The sequence below is a fragment of the Amblyomma mixtum genome, chromosome 7, assembly GCF_055824585.1.
Source record: "Amblyomma mixtum isolate Tamu chromosome 7, ASM5582458v1, whole genome shotgun sequence".
Lineage (NCBI taxonomy): Eukaryota > Metazoa > Arthropoda > Arachnida > Ixodida > Ixodidae > Amblyomma > Amblyomma mixtum.
Genome location: NC_143018.1, coordinates 42341278 through 42347169, shown reverse-complemented (window position 1 = coordinate 42347169; position 5892 = coordinate 42341278). Strand labels below are relative to the sequence as shown.

Sequence of the window (5892 nt, the reverse complement as noted above, 5' to 3'; positions counted from 1 at the left end):
ACTAAAGTGGAAAGCGAATAGATTTGAATTTTAGGCTGTGATCCTGCCTCATTAATCTCCTTAAAACTGCCGTAGGAAAGAGCGCAATATAGTGCCTCTAGCAGAACTTCTCATAATTCAGCATTTACAAGTTTACGTTCATTAATCTGTGCCGATTTTTATTTTACAGACGAGCTCTCGTCTGTGTCTTCTTCGTTTTTACTCGTCCGTTACTAGCGCTCGATTTTCCAAGATATATACAAACTTTTGAAAAGTTGCTGGGCGGGCTTTCCCGCGTACCGCATTCATAAATTTACGACACTGAGCCTAATATCGAGGATGAAATCACGTTTATTTCTTTTAAATAAAGAAAGTACAATAACTATGTTTTCCCAAAGCGACTCAGACAGTGAGGGACACCGTAGTGGAGGGCTTCAGATAATTTCGATCACCTGAGGTTCTTTAACGTGCACTGACGTACAATACACGATCCTCTAGGATATTGCCGCCATCGATTTGCGACCGGCGCAACAAAGATCGAACCCGCGTCTTTCGAGTCAGCAGCCGAGCGCCATGAACACTGAGCCAACGCGGCGGTAATCCACGCCGGCTGTATTTCCTGCATTAAAAATGCAAACGACACAATTTTTCGTGATGTGAACCGCGTAAAAGCCCACTTAATGAGTTTTGAAAGGAATATTCGTTACTTTGAATATTTATGACCTCCTTGCCGAATCAGAACATTAAAAAACTAGTCTACGGCTGCGATGTTAATAGCTTTCAGTTATAGAATATAAACTTTAATATTGGACCAAATTATTTGAAGTACTAATCACATTTTAAGCTCTGTCACTGTACTTAATGCCCTCCTCGTGTTAAAATCCACATGAGCAGACCACACCGACCTATCAATTGGTGTTTTTAATATGAAAAGCTATCGATTATGAAAGACAATGCATTTTAGATTAGGTGCTACTCTATAAGTTGCGTATTGTGTGTGATATTGGGGGCATTTGTTCTCTTTGTGTGACACTTGTTCTCTTTATGTGACATAGTTCTTTTCGGTTGGCACAATACTACCTCGATGCACTTACCTTGTGGGTAGTGGTCCACGGATCTTCGATTAGAAATAAGGACTTTCATGGAACCCGAAAGGTCAGCATTGAGGTTCTGGCTTTGGGTGTCCCCAATACATCGATCCCTTTGGGCAACGCAAGCTCAGAATGGGTTTTTGGTTTCCGTGGCTCCTAACACGTCACCTATGACGCTCCAGATTTAAAATTATAGAGGAAATTATGAATACCTGATACGTCTCATTGATTTTCTGTAGCTGCCGCAACCACTAATACTAGCGGAGGAAAGAGTGTAAAAACAGATTTTCCGCGGGGTAGAAGGAGTATGTCATCGCAATCGTCCAGCTTCGACACCATCTTACAGAACAATGTTGTTTTCTCAGGATTACAGGTAAACGCATCCACACGAACTTCAAAGCTACAAAGGCAGGTTTGGCAGAAAAATGGGAACCACCGCGAGCACTCCTGAGCAGAAGACAGCTGATTAAATTAATGTGACATTAATTAGGGGATTTGGATTCGCGACAGACAAAATTATTTAAGCAATTTCGGGTACTGGTTTCAGCTGGTTGCCCACCCATTTTCACTCTGGGAAGCCTCGCTTAAGCTTTCTGCATTACTTTGGAAACTTATAGAACCAGGGGCGGTGCATAAATTATTAGCATTAAGTAAAGAGAGGTTAGTAATTTGCCTAAAGGCATTACGAATTTCGTGCACGCCAGTCGCAGCAGGCGTAAAGAATTGATTTTTTTTGTTTGTTTTGCCAGTGGCAATAACGTTCAATATAAAAATGTGTAGGCTAGGTCTCGTTTGGAGAAAAACGTCCGAGGTTATTAGGTTTTGAGAAGAAACTTGCCAGCTCATTAGGTTGATGCACAAAATGATCCGTCTGCTCCTCCCAGTCTTCGCTGAACTATCTATGGCCCAGGAGCTCAGTTTGACATATCAAAAAGTGATAAGGGAGTAATTACTCATTGGCATCCACCCGAGCGCAGCCATACGGCTAAAAAGGAAAGCTCTACAGCTTTCTCAGAAACTTCGTAGTTTCTGAGTTCTTCTCAGAAACTTCTTTAACTACGAAGTTTCTGAGAAAGCTGTATAGCTTTCCTTTGTAGCCGTATGGCTGCGCTCGGGTGGATGCCAATGAGTAATTACTCCCTTGTTACAAATCTACTCCACCTTGGGGGATTCCCCTAAGCATTTGACCATCAAAAAGTGTTGTTTGAAGCTAGTTTATTTTTATTTCCCTGCAGAGTACCGCAGGCAATTAAACAAGTTCTGAAAAAAAAAACCTTCGCTCATGCCGACATCTGAAACCGGCAGAACAAAAATGAAAATATGCTAGCTTTTTCCCCTGTGCACGAAAGCGTGAAAGCAATATATGAATAATATTCGCCATTTTATAGAGTAAGCAAGAAATAAGGAACCTCAGGTGCACTTTTTTATATTAGTTCCCCCTGATCCCTAGCTGCTTGGAATCCAACCTTTGCATTTTGTGTTATGGAGCCCTTGACGCCATGCTTTGGCGTAATGCGTTGACACAACCCGTGGTATAGTTAGCCCATTTTCAAATGTGGTGTATGTGACTTCGCTTCGAGCCTTTGAATATTGATGGCCACGTTATAACAGGTGCCTACGTCAACACCAATCAATGTCTCTTTAGTGACTCCTATACTTCGTACGCGAGCAGCGTCACGCAAGCATAAGGTTGCCATAGGTTGCTTCACCAGTAGCGCGTAATGTGTTGGCGGCCTGTCGCGGTTACTTCCAATACTGCGTGTTTTAACTGAGGTAAGAAAAACTTTGTTGTGTCACAGTTTCTGAAAAACATTTGTTCAGGTAAAGTATTTAGCTAATGGTAGAAAACCTTTCTGAAGCAACCCTTTCTGCTAACTTTCCGTTAGGTTAGGCACTCATAGAACAGAGTGTATAATTTAAAGTGTATTATCTTTCTGTGACTTACCCCGGACAGCGTAGAGCAGGGAAAAAGCTATTGGGCAAGGCAGATCAAAAAACAAACCATAGTTCTCATGCTGGCAGACAGCCGTAGTCGTTTTAAAAAGGCAATGTAAAGGCGTGCAGGGCTTAAACAAGAATCAGTAAATGTAGGAAGGCAAACATTGCGCAGTGAGACAAAAATATTTAAGCGCAAGGAATCGCGTAGGAGAATGCAATAATAAGGTAGGTGCCCATAGTTTACGGCACCAAATAAGTTCTTCGAAGGACCGAATAACGTCAGGTTGCATTAACTTAGCCCCCTAAAGAAAGAACTTTAAGCTAGAACATTCCGCTGGTGTTTCTAACTTTTCGCGCTTCCCAACAAGCGAGCGATTGTGTTGCAGAGGGTTTAAAAGAGGCTCACAAAGCGAGGCACGTCTCTCTTACGGCGTTTGGACCCGAAACAGCCTTACAAAGGCAGCTGTCATGGCAAGCCCCCCTGATGCAACCCGAGACCTTTTTTGCTCATAGTAAAGCATAGTGTTGTTTCGGAACTTCTGTTGCCGACAGGCCCAGAAGAGTGACAATTTTGTACACTTGGGTGACCAACGGCTTCAATTTGCGGTGTTCTCTTTACTACTGCTTTTAATTCCTCTTATTAAATATCTGTGTGCAGCCTTTCCAACTAAACAAATATTGTGCCGACGAACGTTGATGTGAAACCATTTGGAAACCAGTTTCGTAACTGCGTTCTCTGCGGCGAAAACTGCATTCTTACGAAAACAGAGGCGAGTGCTACAGAAGAACAGAGTGTTACTTCATTACTAGAGTGTTACTTCATGCACATGCATGGGCAAGCCTTAAAGTTTTCTTGGCGGATTTAGCGCAGTTCAATTCTCGTCGCTATTGTTACGTTTCCTATTTAGGAACTACTTTTGCATTCCGCAAGCTGACAGACCTTATTACACTTAGGACCTCTGCAGAGCGGCTTTTCACAAATTCAGTGCTGCCCTTGCGTACTGAACGCTAAGAACACAGTTATGCGCATGTGAGGTTGATCATATCGCAGATATTTTTTGTTAAAGCACAAATAATTTAATATATGAAGGAACTGTACCAAATCCTTGCTTCTCACAATGTAGCTATGTGGACGTGGCTCATACCTACTAATTCTGGAGAAAAGCATTTTTGAGGGGGAAACCACAATTTTTTCATATAATGCAAGATTTCACAATAACAATCAATATATTGATTGTTATTGTGAGAATATATATATATATATATATGTGACAGAAGCCAACAGCCACAGAAACCAAAGGGCACAGGGGATTTTTTTTTAAATGAATTTATTTTTATTCTGTGGTGCTGATCCATTTAGAGTAATACTGAATATGTTATCGCTTAAAGCTAATTGATTAGAAAAGCAGAAGAAAAAACAACCACATGCCGCCGGTGGGATCCGAACCCACGACCTCCGAATTACGCGTCCGGTGCTCTACCTCTGAGCTACGGCGACGGCTGTCAAACCTTCTGCTTTCGGGGGTATTTATGTTTACAAGTAACCTAACCTTGAGAGTGTTCATCAGCGCCACCCACGTTCATAAGCGGCGAACGTAGAACGTCCTGAGTTACCACAGGTGTGACGTAGAACGTCATCGAACGGAGACGGTGGAAGCTGCGTGAGAACCCTCTTATGCTTCCTATGGCGTCAAGGCTGCCAGAACTGAGGCCCTCGCTAAGCAATTAAGCAAACAAGGGAAGGGGATTGAGGGGCTCGTTATAAATATGACAGAAGCCAACAGCCACAGAAACCAAAGGGCACAGGGGATTTTTTTTAATGATTTTATTTTTATTCTGTGGTGCTGATCCATTTAGAGTAATACTGAATATGTTATCGCTTAAAGCTAATTGATTAGAAAAGCAGAAGAAAAAACAACCACATGCCGCCGGTGGGATCCGAACCCACGACCTCCGAATTACGCGTCCGGTGCTCTACCTCTGAGCTACGGCGACGGCTGTCAAACCTTCTGCTTTCGGTGGTATTTATGTTTACAAGTAACCTAACCTTGAGAGTGTTCATCAGCGCCACCCACGTTCATAAGCGGCGAACGTAGAACGTCCTGAGTTACCACAGGTGTGACGTAGAACGTCATCGAACGGAGACGGTGGAAGCTGCGTGAGAACCCTCTTATGCTTCCTATGGCGTCAAGGCTGCCAGAACTGAGGCCCTCGCTAAGCAATTAAGCAAACAAGGGAAGGGGAATGAGGGGCTCGTTATAAATGTGACAGAAGCCAACAGCCACAGAAACCAAAGGGCACAGGGGATTTTTTTTAATGATTTTATTTTTATTCTGTGGTGCTGATCCATTTAGAGTAATACTGAATATGTTATCGCTTAAAGCTAATTGATTAGAAAAGCAGAAGAAAAAACAACCACATGCCGCCGGTGGGATTCGAACCCACGACCTCCGAATTACGCGTCCGGTGCTCTACCTCTGAGCTACGGCGACGGCTGTCAAACCTTCTGCTTTCGGGGGTATTTATGTTTACAAGTAACCTAACCTTGAGAGTGTTCATCAGCGCCACCCACGTTCATAAGCGGCGAACGTAGAACGTCCTGAGTTACCACAGGTGTGACGTAGAACGTCATCGAACGGAGACAGTGGAAGCTGCGTGAGAACCCTCTTATGTTGCGTGAGAACCCTCTTTGTTATATATATATATATAACAAAGGAGTGGGCGAATATATATATTCACAGATCACCCGATGTCAGTCCTGTTTTTTTTTTGTATTGACTTTTTTGATATCGTCAAAAGCATTCCCCATTAGTTTTTTTATGGCAGTGTCTTACCATACAAGTATCTTCCACTTTTCCAATTTTCAAACTTTTTGCTCTAGAAA

General features: G+C 42.8%; 1 non-coding gene across 1 annotated transcript; it reads right to left on the bottom strand.

Annotated features, from left to right (window-relative positions):
* Nucleotides 1-5428: 5428 nt before the first annotated feature.
* On the bottom strand, nucleotides 5429-5500 carry TRNAT-CGU (transfer RNA threonine (anticodon CGU)). Its single transcript has one exon. It is a non-coding gene; the product is annotated as a tRNA-Thr (tRNA).
* Between the last annotated feature and the right edge of the window lie 392 nt (nucleotides 5501-5892).